Genomic DNA, 18,532 nt, shown 5'->3' with positions numbered 1-18,532 from the left:
TCTATAAATACCCTCCACCACACAAGACTTGGCATCCACCACCAATCACCACTTCACTCTCTCTCCCTCTTGCTCCCCTCTTCTCGGCCGAACACCCACACTCCAACCATCCATCTTTCGAGTTCTTGTCTTGCCATTCCAAGCTCACACAAGTGTCGGGGATCACGTACGAGGAAGCTTGAAGCAAGCGGAAGTTGAAGGACCACGTTCATTTGCTTTTATCCACGCCATTTTCGCCAAAGATCTTCCCTAGCCCCGAGCTAGAGGTATAACATTTAAAACTTGTTCTTGATCGTATCTAAAGTGGTTAAAAGGATTTTTAACGGTTAAAAGTCGGTAACCCATCTTTTGAATCTAAAAAGTCTACTAAAACTCGAATATTGTTGGTTAAAAGCATATAACGCGTGTAAAAGTCGTAGTATTCGAATATGTTGGTTGTAGAGACCCGATCTACGATGTGGTGGCTCTTATCATCATTTAACCCGACTTTGTTAAGATCACGAATCTTGACATACGCTTGTTTCTATTGGTACAAGGGTTAAAAGGTGAAACTCCACCACACGGGAAACATGAACTTGTGTAAAAGTGTTTTGACATGAAAAATAGTATTTAAAACGAGCCGATCTATGTATGTATAAGTGGTACATTCGTAGAACCAAGTGTCGAGAAAATCATGTTTTATATAAGTTGGATAACATACTAACAAAGATGATTTTTATAAACTACAAGTGTATAAACACTTGTGAAACGAAAGATCCGACAAAATAACAATTTTTATAAAAATTGTCGGGAAGTTGTAAAGAGTGATTTATTTCAAAAACGGGGTTTTTGCAAGACTAAACTATTTTATACATAGATCCACTAAATATAAGGTGATCTACATTACGACTTTCGGAAAAATTACAAGTTCACGTAATTATGCGATTTTACATATTAGTCTACAAGTTTGATGTGTTGAAACTAGTTTAAAGTATCGGAACTTGATTGGTTGATTTAAGAAATTGTTGAAGTGATTTTGTAAAAGAAAATGATACGCTTGAAAGCGTGGCCACCTCCAGTTACAGGGGAAACTCTGGCGAAATTTTCTAAAATCTAACACTTAGAATTATTTACAAGTGTTAGACTACTTTTGACATATTTTCAAATATATTTCGCCATGACTTTATTTACAAATATTCGGAGGTGGGGTTTTCACAAAAATAAACGTGATAAATATTTATTCGATAAATATATTTTTTTCACAACACTGTTTATGATTATTTTGTGAAAATGTATAAATATTATTTTTAGAGTAAAAATAATATTTACTAACCTTGTCGAACCCAAAATAATACAAACGCTTATACGACAAACATATAAGTTACAACGGTAATTACTATTACCACTTAATCGCCAAAACGTAACTTACGCTTTATACGGAAATATTCACGAATGCGTATGTTGTCAACGTATTATTTTGGAAAGTATTACACGAAGAGAAAATATATTATTTTTGAGAAAAATAATTATATTTTGGAATGAGAAATAAAATATATTAAGTGAGACTTAATATTATAAACGCACATGTATTAATTCCCCCATCCTTGGGAAGGAAAGTAAATTACCAAGTATATACACGGAACGGTTGTCTAACTGTTTCCCAAAAATTAAACTATAAAGCTAAGGCACGGCCATCCGTCTAATAGAATTAGCACATGTAGGTCGTTGCGCAGCAGTTGGATATTTGGATTACTTGGTATTGTGACGCACTCACTGTGAGTTCATGTCCCCCTTTTCTCTTAACTGTTTTCAGTTTTATAAACTGCGGGGGTGAAATACATGTTACAATGATTATGAATATGTTTATACATGGTATGGTTAACGTAAGGAGGTTTACTACTTAGATCATGTGAGTGGGTAGGCACAACTTGAGGCCATTAATCCTCGTAGTAGGACCGAGGGACAGGAGCGGTAGATCTATCTGGGTGTAGCGAGCCCAGCCCCAGGTCCAGCATAACGGACCTCGGGGTGACTTAGTGCCCGACGCATAAATCCGCTAGGTTTGAGTCATCCCTACTTGCACTTCACACATATCAATGGCCTTGCAAACCATTGGTGATCTCTTTTTCCTTATTTGCTACATACCAGGTTTTTGATAAAGATAAAGGTTTGTTTACTCACTTTCGCATGAACTCGCTCAACATTATTGTTGATTTTTCAACTTACATGTATTTCAGGAAATTAACGATCTGGCGCGGTATGGCTTGTTTTCCCGCTGCATTAGGGCCGAGGTCATCCAGGGTTCGAGGCTTGTGACTCTTTCCTAGACAAGTCACAGTCCTTGAATCATGATTATGTTAAGTTTGCATTTGTAATGTTTAGACAAAGTTATGGTTGTTGGGTGTTAACCCGTTAAGACAATGTTTTACTATTTTATTTTCAATAGATGATCTTGCATATTTTTTTATTCATATAGCTTTGTTATGATTAAGCTATGGTATTAAGAAGTCACACCAAAATTAACCACGCTTCCGCAAAGCCAGGGTGTGACACATTGTTTTACTTTACATTTCTGCTATGTATGTTGACTGATAGCATGCTAGCACTAGGGGTGTTCAGGATTCGTTTCGAATTCGAAAAATTCGAAATTCGTTTAAATTCGATTCGATTATCAAGAATTCGTTTCGATTATAAGAATTCGAATTCGAGTTCGATTCAATTCGAGTCAAGTAAATCGAATACGAATTTATAATTTCAAATTCGATTCGATTCGAAATTCAAATAAAAATTATACATTTTTATTTATTATTTTTATATATAATAAATATATAACTTTTATTAAGCTATACTATAAATTCTTTTCTAAATTTTTTCTAAGTATTAAAATTACCCATTAACAAACCCATTACATGACCATAAGTAAAACCTAATTAACAAATCTATCCATAGATTTCTAAACATAAAAATATTAACTTATAATGTGGAGTGATTATTCCGGGCTTCTCGTTTTGAATTTTAGACTGCTGGTACTTTATTTGAAACTTTTTAATGTGATATCGTGTTTTATGGCTGCTTTAAAATTTATGTTTCATTTTTATAGTTTTTTTACATGTTTTAAAGAATCTGAATTAAATCGAATTTATTCGAATTCGATTCGAATTCGAAATTTTAATCGAATACGAATCGAATACGAATTGGGTTTTTTATTCGAATACGAATTCGATTCGAATTCGATAGGTTTTAATCGAATTCGAATCGAATACAAATTCAAGGAAAAATAAAAATTATTCGAACAATTCGACTCGAATAATTCGAAAATTCGATATTCGATTCGATGAATACCCCTAGCTAGCACATTGATTTACATGACTTTTCTGCTTTGTATGTTAACTTAGCATACTTAGTACATTATTTTCATATAACATGTCTACAATTGCTATAACATTTGGTTTGCACAAACGGGACTTATATACGTTCATTAACATTAGCTACGCCGCTCGGTAGTAAGTAGTGGTACCATAGGACTTGACAAATCCCATTCCTGACATCCTGGGTTTGTTTGGATGTAAGGAATGACTGAATCCAAAAACATTTCTTTTGATAACCTTGACTTAGGGTTATCCGACTGTCTCAAGGCTTGAATGTATGCGTTAACTTACCGTATAAATGTATGTATCAATGTAACATGCTTCTACTTTGCAAAACATAACTTTTTGATATATTCAAAATACTTTGTTTTGTACATTTCTACATTCGTATTATGTGATAATACTTTACTTACAATACATAACATTTGTTACACGTTGCATGACTACATTTGGACTTTTCACATTTAACATGGCGTATACGAGGACTTTTTGACAATTGGTTTAAACATGGGCTTTATACATTGGTGGTTTTTTTAAGTGATTTAAGTAACGAGACGTGTGTAATATGATACAAACATGGTGGATACGCCGTTGGTACTTCCTATATATAAGTGTTTGTATGATATTACATATCGTAGTGTTATTTGAATCATTTCAATTTAGACATATAACATTTTATACAAATAACATATCTTTCACAAGACATTACTTTACAAACAACTTCTTTTATACAACTCATTCTACTTGCTTATTTATTTAACCATGTATTATTCTTTTATCTATACATATCATTTGATCTTATCGCTTTTAAAAGATTCTCAGAACAAAACAATTTACAGGGTTCATGACTGAATTTTGTTAAACATTTCTTAATCTTAAGTCATGAATCCTATTTTCACAAAACCTATGTATCTCACAGTCATTTTTATGCTGACGTACCTATTTTCACATGTGTTTTCAGGAGATTTTGCGTAGGACGATGATCACGACACTAGGGCGGACCTGTGCCTTAGAGACTTAAAATGAAGATAGAACTAGCTTAATTATGTTCTAAACTCTTTAATTCCTGTTTTTGAGACAATGTAACACTCTTGTTGATAAATAAAATATAACTTTGTATGCCATGATTGTGAAACAGTTAATTCTGTTACAACACTCCCTGACATTTCCGCCACGTTTGGTTGTCCCACGTGGTCGGGGTGTGACACTTCCTGGGTAGTTAGCTGGAATGCTCTGGCATTCTTCTTAGTAGCTCCGTCGGTCGCCTTGACTTTGGTATCTGATGGTTTAACCAATTTAGGACATTCTGTTTTGAAATGCCCTGCTTCTCCACTGTTAAAGCAGACTATGAATTTCTTCCTCCTGCAGTCTTCCTCCTGATGCCCCGGAATTTTGCAAAAATTGCAATATCCCTTGCATTTTCCAAAATGCTTCTTTTTGCAAGAATTGCAAAATGGTCCAGTAGAGGATTGTCCAGTCCCCTTTCTTTTGAAGTTGTTACGGTTACCCACACGGAATCCTTGGGTAATCTTTTGAGCTACTTCTTTCTTCCGATCTTCTTCTCTTGTGCGTACCAGTTCATCGGTTAAAGTATTAGCTTATTCCACAGCATCGTCAATAGTACGAGGTCTTGCAGCCTTAACGATGTTACGGATTTCGCCAATTAACCCCCAAATATAACGGGAAATAAGCACCGGTTCTGGCGAAGCCAGGGTTGGTACCACTCTCGCATATTCAAAGAATGTAGAGGTATAACTGCGACAATCTACACCTGTCATACGATGATTTAGGAACTTATTTGACATTTGATCTTTTTCATATTCGGGACAGAGTTTTCTTTCTACAAGACTCTTAAATTCTTCCCAGTTCATGGCATAGGCCATCCTTCTTCCTTTTGCTTGTAATACCGTGTTCCACCATTCTAGTGCCCCTTCTTTGAACAAATTGGACGCATACATGACCTGATCGTCCGTGTCACATTTACTTATTGCAATTACTGCTTCGGTTTTCTCTAACCATCGCAGTGCTGCAGTTGCTCCTTCGTTGCCTGCAAATTCAATGGGTTTACAAGCAAGAAATTCTTTGTAAGTGCAACTAGGCGTTGCAGCTTTCATTTTCTTAGGAAGTGGGGCCTGCCGTGGATCATTGTCATGATTATTATGATTGCCGCCTCCGTTTACGCTATTACTGCCATTATCTTCCGGAGTACGTTTACTAGTAATGATTTGTTGAGGTTCAGCAGGTTTCTGAGCAGCAGCCAGGATTGCTGGAATAGCATTGGCTATCCCTTGAGCAACGATATTCTCGATATCTTGCCTAGTCATAAATTGATTTTCCTGATTTTGCTCAGATTGATTTACTTCATTAACTGGTTCATTACTAGCGTTTTCCATCTGATAATTTATAGATATAGTTTATTAGTGTCAAATAATTGATATTTAAATGTAATAAAAATAATTGCACATAATCACATAACTTTTACACACACGTATAGTCAAAATTATCGATTTCTCGATTTCCCTTTTTATAGATTATATTAGGCATCCGTACACACCATTTATCTTACAACGTTTTATTCCTATTTTACAAAGTTATATTCTGGTTATTACTATTATTATACAAGTACAGTCTCCCAACCCTCTATTTCTTTTGTCAACTGGTATTTTAATAGCGGCGTTCCCGCTCGTCGTATTTCCAGGAGATTTGTTCTCCCATTTCCCGAAGCCTATTCCCGGTACCTATCGATTCTTTACCAAATTGACGAAGTTCAGCTAAGTTTTCATTACTCATTGGTGGGTTTGGGATAGGTTCTGGGTCGAACTGAGGGAGAAGGGTATAAGGACTATTCAGTAAGTTTTAAAACTGCCAGTCATTAGTCCACCCCTCTTCCATTTCTCCTAAAGGTCGTGTGTGAATTAGAGGATCTGGAATAGTTGGTTCCAAATTCACTGGAAGTTGGGTTTCGGCGGGATAAGGGTAAAGGTTATTATTAATGGGCCTAATGATGTCGCAGCTTGCCAGTAGACGGTCTATTTCTTCTTGAAATGTTATTTCTTCCGTTTGTTTAGAACCTTCCCCGATTTCCATTTCAGTTTGCCTACAATTTTCCTTGATTTCTATTCCTGCGGACCTAGAACTCTCTCCAGTCTCGATTCCCTTTCCTTTATCCATGGGGTTTTCTATTTTGGGAATTTTCCTAGTTACTGGTTTCCTCTTGCGCATTTTTCTCCATCCTACATATCTTCTTTTCTTTGGTTTTGCTTTTTCCGGAGGTGGAGCTTTAAATTCCATAGGTTCCTCCAAGTCAGCAATGTAACCAGTGAAGTTGTTGGAAACTTCTATTGGTACAGGATAGAGATTGAGATTCTGAAAGGCTTCAGATAGCTCATTCATGCTGTTTAGCATATATGCAAAATACAAAATGCTAAGTTAAAATTTTATAACAAAATTTTACAAATAACATTTAAGTATTATTGCATACCGGATAATAGATTCAATACAAAGGATATTGAAACTTGAAACACACTATGGTTTATCGTGATTTATTTATTTACAGGCTAACTTTTTAAAGTTTCTAGCTGTAGGTAATATAGGTGCTAATACTGATTTAAAGGTTTGCATTTACTGCTACAGTGGCTAGCATGTAAAGATCCGTCCATTTTTCATCTAACTCGTCTTCCCATGGTGGATTATTGCCTATTTCCTGGGTTTCTGGATTAAACCTCACTTTCTTTGGTTGAGTTTTCTTTCCTTTTTCGTGACTTTTCCTAATAATCAAACTTCTTTTAGTGGGAGAAAGTGGCTTTTCAAACTGGGCTTTACGGACAAATATTCCTTCATCCATATCTGCTGGGTATTTTAAGGAAGTTCCTTTTTCTTTAGGTGAAGTATCTAATTTATGATAGACGGCTGAAAGTCTTTGTTTACCCATACTGTAACTAACAAATAATCAGTTAATAAAACACCTAATCACAAAATCACAAAATGAAAATTAGAAACTTTAAGTAATTCCCCAAATACTTTAATAGGCTTAAATCAGTAGTAAGCTTAAATCAGTGGCTCTGATACCACCTTTTCCTGTCACAGCCCTTGGCCCCGGTTTGACCCGGTCCAGAGCCGCGAGGCAGGAAATCCCGTGGTATTTAATTTAGGCGACAGCGGAAGTCTTTAATACAGGATCTTTTAATTTTAAAAATGCTCGTTTACATAATTTAGGGATAAAACCCCGTAATTTACATTAACATGATTCCACTGGGAAATCTTTATTTTACAAAACATGTTTCTTTGTTTATTTATATTGAGCCACTCCTTAAGCTTTGTAGTGCTTCACGGCACTTTTCCTGGTTTACAACAGATCACCTGAAACATGTTTGAAAAATGGTTTGTCAGCGGGGAAATACTGAGTGAATCATTCATTTTACTGAAAACGACACATTTGTTATAATTTACAGTATTAAGAGCGATTACAATGTTTCTGATATCAACCAACTACCCACAGTATTTGTCACTCGACCCATTGGCCCTTATTGTCCAATGGTGTCTGTGACTATGGTCATATCACCCCTTGGCTAACTCGTTGTCCAATGGTGAAGATTATCAAGTAATGTATACAAAACCCCACATACCGGCTGTAATTTGGTGATTACAAAGACTTAATCCCTGTAATTATAACTTTGAAAATAACTTGAAGTTTTGTAAAACAGTTGATAAAAAGAGAATGACTCACATTGCAGATTTAACGAGCAGTGTATAAGCCTACTGATTAGCCTTGTTTAACCTAATTCAATTAACAATGCACACAAACTGGGTTAGTAACTAATACAGCAGTTACGATAATTCACGAGATTAAAACCCTCTCAACTAATGACAAAGTGCGATACTTAAACATCCAGCGGATTCACAACGAATGACAGAGTATAGCCCGAATTTATGCAGTATTGTGAAATATGCATACATTCAAGCCTTGAGACTGTGGCGATAAACCCTTAAACAAATTAATGGTTTATCTAAGTTATGTATATCGAATTCGGTCATTCCTTCCAATCCAAACAAACCCAGGATTTCAGGAACGGGAGTTGTCAATTCCTATGGTACCACTACCTACTAACGAATGGCTTGATCAATGTTAATGAATGTATTGTTCCATGTTAAACAAACCAAATGTTATACCAAAATGAAGGCATGTGATGTAAACAATTGTACTAAGTATGCACACAATGGGCATAAATAGTATGAAGTGTAATGTGAAACAATGTACTAAGTACGCACACAATGGGCATACATAGCATGAAATGTAATGTAAAGCAATGTACTAAGTACGCACACAATGGGCATACATAGCATGAAATGTAATGTAAAGCAATGTACTAAGTACGCACACAATGGGCATACATAGCATGAAATATAATGAAATCATGTACTATAATGTACTAACGAACATAGCTGGTATATGATGTGAAAACATGGAAAGCATGAAAGTAACAAGTAGGCACATGTGTTTCACCCCAAAACAGTTTGGAAAACAGTAAACGAGGGGTTCAATGTACTCACCTGAGATTGCTTTGAAGTTCTTGTATAATAATCACACAATGCTAGAGATCACGGGATATCAAACGGCACCTAATAGGTAGCTATGTTAATATACCGGACCTAAATCGGACGGATCGGATAGTATGCGGGTTCGTAAACCAAACGAGTATGGAGACTCATGAAATATGGTTTAACAAAGCCTACATACTAAAATGAAACCTAACCTAAGTGCTTGCGACCCATTACGACTCGTTTAGGTAGCTTATGCTACCTTAACGCGTCGTTCGCGTATAACGCGTTTGGAACGCCTAACGTCATGACCACAAGGTATAACCTCGGAAGGCTACAGCTATGGTCACCTAATGTGTTTGGTCGGATCCTAATGATCGACCAAATGGGTAGTGATTGTTTAGATCGCTTATCTTACGACCCTATATAAGCACTAAACTAAAAGTGACGAGCTAAGCATGTTAGAACATGCTTAACTAAGTTTAGAAAGCAGGTTTGGTATCAAAACAAACGGTTTTGATACCTATGAGTAGTTTGGTTACAAAATACACAAGAATGTGCATTCTGGCCGAAACTACGACTCGTCACTGAGCCTAGATAACGTGGTAATCAGTAGGTATAGTCACTATGGACCATAACCATCGTGATCACGCTCACGTTATGAAGTTCCAACGAACTTCGCATCGACCATAAGCTGGTTAATGCAGAAAGTCAAACAAAGTTCGACTTCCGGACTTGAAAAGTGATAAAACAACGAAGGAACACTTACAAAGGGTCCCCGAAAGCTAATCTTGATCAAAGAGCTCAGGTATGAAGCAATGGCATCAACTTAGAGTATTTTGATCAGATTTTTGTGGGTTTTTGCAAGAATGGGGGGGGGGTATTTATAGGAAAAGCATGACCGTTAGGATCGTTTATCGATTAACGTGCTTTGATCTTGTCCATACACTTGTCACAATGTTATGGTACAGCAGGTTTTGCCCCTTATTGGCCAGAAGAGACAAGGGCAAGTTTGGCTTTTCACTTCATGATGAGGCAACTGCATTTAAAGTTGAATCTACTGTACTGGGGATGCCTTATGGACCGTATGGGTGATGGCTTACGGTCTGTAAGCCCTTAGTTTGGCAGATTTACGGTTTTGGTCCCTGCAGCCCCAAAACTTGGTATTTGATGCATTTTTGACACGTTTAAGCCCCGTTAACCCCATTTCAAAGCTCTAAAATGAACTTAAAGTATAGGGAACTTAAAATGTGCTCAAAAAAATCTCGGATGTCGGTTCGTTTGGCCGTACGGTCGCGATGTTCGGTTAATTACGACGGAATGCGCATAAGCGCGAAAGACGATCCAAATTGCGCGACGAATGGATTTTTCTCATGCCATACACTAAGGCATAATATAAGGATGCTTACATAAATTTTTGGATGTCCGGATGTATTCAGAACGTAAGTTATGCGCAAAAGTGCAAACTTGTGCACTTTTTGACACTTCTAGCCCCTGAATGATCCGAAAGTTTGTTTTAGCATACCAAACCCCTCAAAGCCTATTTCTAAGCTATGTAAAGGGTATTTATGGTATGTTTAACTTATGGACATGTTCTGGAATGTTTGTTACAGTTCAAATTGGCATACTTTCGCAGTTTGTCAAGTTTAGTCCCTGTACGCGAATTAACTTGTTTTTGCCATACTGAAGCCTTCAAAACTTATTTCTAAGTTATGTAAAGGTTATTTAAGGTATGTTGAGTATATGTTGATGTTCCGGAGTATTTGTCGCATTAGACTGAGTACGTATACGCACTAGTTTGCGTATAATTCTCCAGAAAGCGATGTAGAGTTTAAAATTGAACAAAAGTCAAAACATGAAAAATGTAAAACACAACCAAACAAACATTGGGATCAAATAACATTGTTTTATTGATAACTGAACTGTTCATAATGATTTCGAGCACAAATGTTACAGTCTCCCCTACTTGTGGAAATTTCGTCCCGAAATTTATTTAGAGGAAACTCGTGGAAAAAGATGCGGATATTTTGCCTTCATTTGATCTTCGCGTTCCCAAGTAAACTCGGGTCCACGCTTAGATTCCCAGCGAACCTTGACCAAAGGAATGCGCTTGCGTTTAAGCCACTTGACTTCACGTTCCATGATTTCTACCGGTTTCTCAACAAATTTCAGTGTTTTATCAACACGAATCTCGTCAAGCGGTATGTGGAGGTTCTCATCAGCTAAACACCTCTTGAGATTGGACACGTGAAAAGTTGGATGAACATTTCCATGTTCAGGAGATAACTCAAGTCTGTAGGCTACCTTACCGATTCTTTCGACGATCTTGAATGGTCCAACGTATCTAGGTGCAAGTTTTCCTTTCTTTCCGAATCTGATCACACCTTTCCAAGGTGAGACCTTAAGTAATACACGATCACCGACTTGAAAATCCAAGGGCTTGCGTTTTAGGTCCGCGTAACTCTTTTGACGGCTTCTAGTTGTCTGAAGGTTATCACGAACTTTCTTAACCTTATCTGTTGTCTCTAAAATGAGGGCAGGTCCAGTAAGCTGAGCCTCGCCGATCTCATTCCAGCAGACTGGTGAACGACATTTTCGACCATAGAGAGCCTCGAAAGGAGCCATGTTGATGCTGGAGTGATAACTGTTGTTGTAGGAGAATTCAATCAATGGAAGATGTGAATCCCAACTACCACCAAAATCGATCACACAAGCTCTAAGCATATCCTCCAGTGTCTGGATTGTTCTTTCAGATTGGCCATCCGTTTGCGGATGATAAGCTGTGCTCAGATTGAGTTGGGACCCCATAGCAGATTGCATGGTTCTCCAAAAATGAGAAGTGAAACGAGCATCTCTGTCAGAAATGATGTTCAAAGGATGTAACACCCCAAAACTCAAATTATTAAATTCATTAGTAGGTTACCAAGTGTAATTAAATGAAATACAATAACTAAGTTATTATACTTAGTTAAATGCCTAATAAATAAGTAAGGGAATGAAATTGGTGGCAATTATGATGGTGTGATAAACTTGAGGGACTAAGGTTGCCAAAATAGAAACTGAATTTAATTAAAACAAAATTAAATCACACACAAACACACACAAGGTGTGTGCTACTATCGAACAGGAGAAAGGAAAAAGGGGGTGTGAACCCTAAACCTCAAGAAATCATGAAATTGAAAAGCGAATCAAGGGCTGATTGTATGCATGAACCAAGGATGATGATGATCCCTCAAGCATTTCTAACATCAAGTAAGTTAAAATTTATGATTTGGTGATCTTGAATAAAATGGGTTATGATCAATTCGTGAATTGATATGAAATTAAGCATGATTGGGAATTAGAATCACCAAATAGATCTTGTGTTGTGTGTGATTTTGAGTAATTTAATCATTAGAAGCAAAACCCACTTGTTCAAGTAGTATGATGATATATGATGATCTTGTAGTTTTGAAATTTGTGTAAATATGATGAACTAGTTAGTGTGTGATGCATAATTATTAGGTTAGATTAAAGGACGGTATGAAATTTATGTAATTCTTAGTGATGATGATGAATGAAGATAAGAAATAGGAATGAAAGCATAAAAGGAGTGTACATCAGGCTTAGATGATAGTACGCACACAAGGTGTATGATGAAATGTCTAAGTGAAGTTAGAATGAGAGATATTTAGAAAAGATTTGGGTGAAAACTAAATCTCACAGAAAGTTACAGCCGAATGTAATCGGCTGTAACTGGGTCAAATCTTGTCAAAAACTTATGTTTATTGAGTTTGTGATGAACTCCCAGGAAATATCTTTCAAACCCAACTGGAATTGGATTTTTTCGACGAAAAATGAACGTTTTATAAATTTTTTCGTATCGAATGTCAGGCTGCGTTTTCTGGCAGAATTTGCAGCCCATTACGAATGTCATACCTCAATTTAGGAATTGATTTATAATCTAAAATTTTTACTGTATGTAGCTTCAGGTGATTAGAAAAATATCCAACTGGAATTTCGTCAATCGGATAAACGAGTAATTTTAAATGAATTTTTCCGTAAGCTGCAGTCAGAAGTGACGAATCTGATTGCAGCTTAGTAAATGAATTTTTATAAATTTTTGGTAGAGAGTTAGACACTAAAAATTTAACACAAGGATAACCCCTCCGAGGGGCACGTTGCATAAAAAGATTGTAATTTTTGCAAGCACGTAAGTACAGTAAACGGACGTCCCCAAACAGCCTATTTTCAGTGAAATAAATTATACATGTTAGTGAATGAATGATTAATGCAAGTTGAATATGAAATTATGCAAATGTATGCTCGTTATCAAGTACAATGATGTATGCTAACAAGAATGTGTTGATGATAACCTGAAAGCGTAGGAGCCATGTCAACATGGACACGAGCATGGAAGGGCAATGGGTCAACGGTAAATACGGAAGCTATGCATGAACTCGGACGCACGAGGTAAGTGATTTCCGTAATCACTTCTTATTTTGTTTAAGTAAGGTAGCGTTAGTTAATTGAGCATGGTGATGATTGAAGTTTGATATGGTTTTGGTTGTATGAAATCGGTTATTTTAGCTAAGTAGACCGAACAGGACAATATAAAGTTGTAATGATATGACAGATTGATGTAATGCTACGGTATTGTAACCGGGTAATGGGTAGAATTTCACATAAGTGCGCCAACCGAGAATGGGGACTTAGGTTAATGGTCAAAAGACTTAGCTTTTGACCTTAAATAAAAGAATTGTTTAACAAAATACGAACAGGTCGAATAAATGTGCATAAACTTCATAATGCTAATGAAATGCGTAAAGATTAAGGACCCGGGTAAGGGCGTTTAGCCCATAATGTAAGGACAAGTCTTACAGACAACTAGAAATAATTGTGAGCAATTTGATTGAGGAATGTCCGAGATACGCAAGTTTTAATAATAAAAATATGAATGGGTTGAATAGTCGAAACGAGTATGTAGAGCCGAAGGCTTTAAGTTAAGATTTTTCCTTGTTTGGATGTTATATTACAAGCTCATATGTTAGAAAATCGATTTACCAACGCATAGGAAAAAGAATCATGTTAATCGGATTCGTAGATCAAAAGTTATGCAAATTGTAAGTCGAAAATACCCTTGGAATTCATAGCTGGGAATTTACAGCAGCAAATTGGAAGTTTCTGTCGAAATAGAGCTGTCGCGCCCCGCGAGCGCCAGTCAGCTGGCAAATTTTTGTTTTCTTGTTTGATTTTGCATCCGGACTCGATGTTTTAATGATTTTCGATGTCCCTTAACTTATATTAAAGCCGGTTTGAAACACGAGTGATGTTATGAGCCTCCGGATAATGAAAGTATGTATTTTTCTTCGTGTTAGAGAAGAAAGATTATAAGTAATCGAGACTAGAAATGAGTGGGCATGCAGTATGGTAAGTATAAAACTTATATCACGGAAGTTGCGATTATGATAAGAAATGCGAGATTAAGTGAATAAAAGTAGTAAGCGAGGGCTCGCGTCTATGTGTGTGTATGTGAATGTGTGCGTATGTATGTAGGTGTATATGTTGTATGTATGTAGGAATTAGGAACGTATACGTTTGTGGATGCAAGATGTTATAAGTATATGAAGGAATGGTTTGGACTGGTTTCATTATGTTCTAGCATTAATGTTTGCTAATCGTATGTTTGAGATTGGAATGAAATACAGGTACATGAACACCGGGTTCATGAAGTATCGAAGTCGAATTCGGAACAAGAAAATACGAAAGGATAGTTGAATGAATTAAAGTTCCTACTGTTAAATGTTATTCAATATTGGACTATATGAGAATCATGTCGTATGATATTGTTAATGACTAATGGTTATGATGTATGCGATGTCCACAGGTATTGCACGGATTACCGCTACTACTACCAAAGATAAGCAAGCGTTGATCGAGTCACGGAGCAAGGGTTGTACGGAAATATGTATTGTCTTGAAGCGTTAATTTAATGTGGTTATTGTAAATCCCTTTTGTAAATGTTTATCATTTGTATTTGAGCCTTCAAGTAAGTAATGTGTCTAAATAAGAAAGAAAATTTTGGGCTCGTATTTTTCCGCTGTGTCATATTTAAGTTCTTACAAGTTGGTCTTACAGGGAATCGTTCATTATACGAACGGGTCATGCCCGAATTTTGTAAATAATAATACTTATTTTGGAGTAAGAAATATGGGCGTTACAAAGGAACACCATGTCGAGCTACAATTTCATCCACGTAGATTTGAGCAAGTTTGTCAGCCGAAAAATCCTCACGGATTGGCCAGAAATGCGCTGACTTAGTAAGACGATCAATAACTACCCAGATGGCATCGTGACCTTTCTTTGTGCGCGGGAGTTTAGTAATGAGATCCATAGTAATGTTTTCCCATTTCCAAACTGGGATCTCTGGTTGCTCCAATAATTCAGAAGGACGCTGATGTTCAGCCTTAACCTTAAGACAAGTAAGGCATTTTGATACATATAAGGCAATGTCTTTCTTCATACCAGGCCACCAATACTGAATGCGAAGATCCTTATACATCTTATCTGAGCCAGGATGAATAGAATAACGAGACTTATGGGCTTCATCCATAAGCAAAGTACGAAGATTATCTTGGCTTGGGACCCACAAACGGTCCATGAAGTAATACGATCCATTGTCCTTTAATTCTAGAGCAGGTGTTATGTGATAAGGAAACTCCTTATCCATCAAACCTTGTGAAACACAAGCTTGCTGAGCCTGAGAAATACGTGCTTGGATATCTAATTGAGCTTGAATAACAGATTGGATACGAACACAATGAAGCTTAGTACGTTCCTTGCGACTCAAAGCATCGGCCACGACATTCACCTTACCAGGATGGTAGCGAATTTCGCAGTCATAGTCGTTTAGAAGTTCAACCCAACGTCGTTGCCTCATGTTGAGCTCTTTCTGATTGAAGATATGCTGAAGACTTTTGTGGTCCGTGAAAACCACACATTTTGTACCGTACAAATAGTGTCTCCAGATCTTAAGAGCGAAGACAACTGCACCCAACTCAAGATCATGTGTGGTGTAGTTCTTCTCATGTATCTTCAACTGCCTTGATGCGTATGCTATGACTTTGTTTCTTTGCATCAGGACGCAGCCAAGACCTAACTTAGATGCGTCGCAATAAACGACGAAATCATCATTGCCCTCAGACAATGTTAGGACAGGCGTGTCGCAAAGCTTTTGTTTCAAAGTCAGAAACGCTTCCTCTTGTTTGACTCCCCAATCAAATGGCTTGTTCTTCTGAGTTAGAGCAGTTAGAGAAACTGCAATCTTTGAGAAGTTTTTAATGAAGCGGCGGTAATAACCCGCTAGACCAAGAAAAGAACGAACTTCAGTAGGAGTAGTAGGTGTATCCCAATCCTTAATCGCACTGATCTTGGAGGGATCTACATGAATACCTTGTTCGTTGACAATATGTCCTAAGAATTGAACCTCTTTAAGCCAGAATTCACACTTGGAGAATTTGGCAAAAAGTTGCTCTTTCTTTAGGAGTTCCAAAGTAAGACGGAGATGTTGCTCATGGTCGGCTCGCGTCTTAGAATAAATTAAGATGTCATCAATGAAAACGATGATGAACTTATCTAAATAAGGCTTGCAGACCCTATTCATTAAGTCCATGAAAACAGCAGGAGCATTAGTCAAACCGAATGGCATGACTGTGAACTCATAATGTCCATAACGAGTGCGGAACGCTGTCTTGGGAATGTCTTCTTCATGCACACGAAGCTGATGATATCCAGATCCTAGATCAATCTTTGAAAAATAAGAAGCGCCTTGCAATTGATCAAAGAGATCATCAATGCGAGGTAGGGGATATCGATTCTTGATGGTGAGCTTGTTAAGCTCACGATAATCGATACACATTCTAAAAGATCCATCCTTCTTCTTTACAAAGAGAACGGGAGCACCCCAAGGTGAAAAGCTAGGACGGATAAAACCTTTGTCAGAGAGCTCCTGAAGCTGCTTAGATAATTATTGCATCTCTGATGGTGCAAGACGGTATGGAGCTCTGGCAATGGGATTTGCACCAGGTACGAGATCAATACGGAACTCGACTTGGCGTGCGGGAGGTAGACCAGGTAACTCTTCAGGGAAAACTTCAGAATAATCCCGAACGACAGGAATATCTGAAATAGTCTTACCCTTGCCTTTATCTGCTGTAACATGTGCTAAGAAAGCCACATAGTTCTTCCGTAGATACTTCCGTGCTTTAAAACAAGACATGAGTTTGAGACCACCGGCAGGCTTCTCACCACGAACCTGTAGGATCTCGCCTGGCGACAGCGGCACACGAACAATCTTCTCAGAACAAACTATCTCTGTGCGATGCTTAGATAACCAATCCATACCCACTATAACGTCGAAGCTTCCAAGTTGCATAGGCGTGAGGTCAATAGGAAAAAGATGGTTGTTAAGGTTCAACTGGCAGTTGCGGAGAACAGAATCAAGAACAATGGGTTCACCGCTCGCCACTTCTACTGTCAAAGGTTTACCTAGTTTCGTTCTAGACACGAGAAGCATTGGCTCAAAAGACAATGACACAAAACTCTTGTCGGCACCCGAATCAAAAAGAACAGATGCTGGCCGATTATTAATAAAGAACGTACCGTTCACCACTTCATTGTCTGCTTGTGCCTCTTGAGCATTCATGTTGAAGACTCGCCCTCGAGCCTGAGCCTGATTCTGGTTCTGGTTGGCTGGTCTTGGGCGCCGGTTTCTGTAATGGGTCAGATCCCCACAGTTATAACAAGCACCTGGTGGGTATTGTGGTCGTGCAGCTTGACCCTGTTGCTGAGCAGGAGGCTGAGCAACTTGTTGAGCAGGGTTCCGAACTGCGCGATTTTGAGCAAACCGACAAACATCGGCAAGATGACCTGACTTCCCACAGTTAGTACAGAAACGGCACTGATGTTGCAGCTGATGGTGACTGTTGCGTCGATTGCACAAAGGTGCACCTCCTGAATAGGGTTTCTTTGCTGGAGGCTGTGCGGCTTGGTTGGGAGCTGCCTGGTTAGCTTGGGCAGTGACAGCAAAATTTTCGGAAGCCTTACGCTTCCTTGACCCCCTTGAGGAACCAGAATCCTTTCCCTTCTTGTTTTGACCTTTCTTGCTATCTTCCTTGTCAGACGACTGTTTCTTGCCCTTGTCACCCTTCCTGTGTAATTTATTCTTTCGAATATGCGACTCAGTCAGTGTCACTGATAACGCGATTGCCTGACGGAGTGTGGTAGGGTTGCTACCAGTAATAATGTCTTGTACCGAGTCAGGCAGGCCGTCGATGTATCTTTCGATAGCCTTGTCGAGTGGGGCGACCATAGTCGGGCAAAGCAGACTCAATTCCTCAAACCTATCAGTATATGCCCTGTGCTCGCCACTATCTCGCTTCAAATCATCAAACTCTTTCTCCAACGCTCGTTGCTCATGACGAGGACAAAACTCCCTCATCATAAGAGCTCTCAGTTCAGCCCATGTCTGTGCTAGAGCAACATCTGCACCACGGTCTCTCATTACCCCATTCCACCATGTAAGAGCCCTCTTCTGAAACACGCTCGAAGAAAACTTGACCTTGCGATTATCCGGACACTGCACGTGGCGAAAAGTATTCTCGATGCTC

General features: G+C 38.0%; 1 long non-coding RNA gene across 1 annotated transcript; it reads left to right on the top strand.

The window, feature by feature from the left end:
- The first annotated feature begins 11,838 nt into the window (after positions 1-11,838).
- On the top strand, positions 11,839-14,943 carry LOC110865644. The gene is made up of 2 exons (XR_004861192.1): positions 11,839-12,137; positions 13,248-14,943. It is a non-coding gene; the product is annotated as an uncharacterized LOC110865644 (long non-coding RNA).
- Positions 14,944-18,532: the final 3,589 nt, after the last annotated feature.

This window comes from Helianthus annuus, chromosome 6 (assembly GCF_002127325.2).
Source record: "Helianthus annuus cultivar XRQ/B chromosome 6, HanXRQr2.0-SUNRISE, whole genome shotgun sequence".
Taxonomy (NCBI): Eukaryota; Viridiplantae; Streptophyta; class Magnoliopsida; order Asterales; family Asteraceae; genus Helianthus; species Helianthus annuus.
The sequence above is the reverse complement of the archived record's forward strand: the minus strand, read 5'-3'. Positions and strand labels throughout refer to the sequence as shown.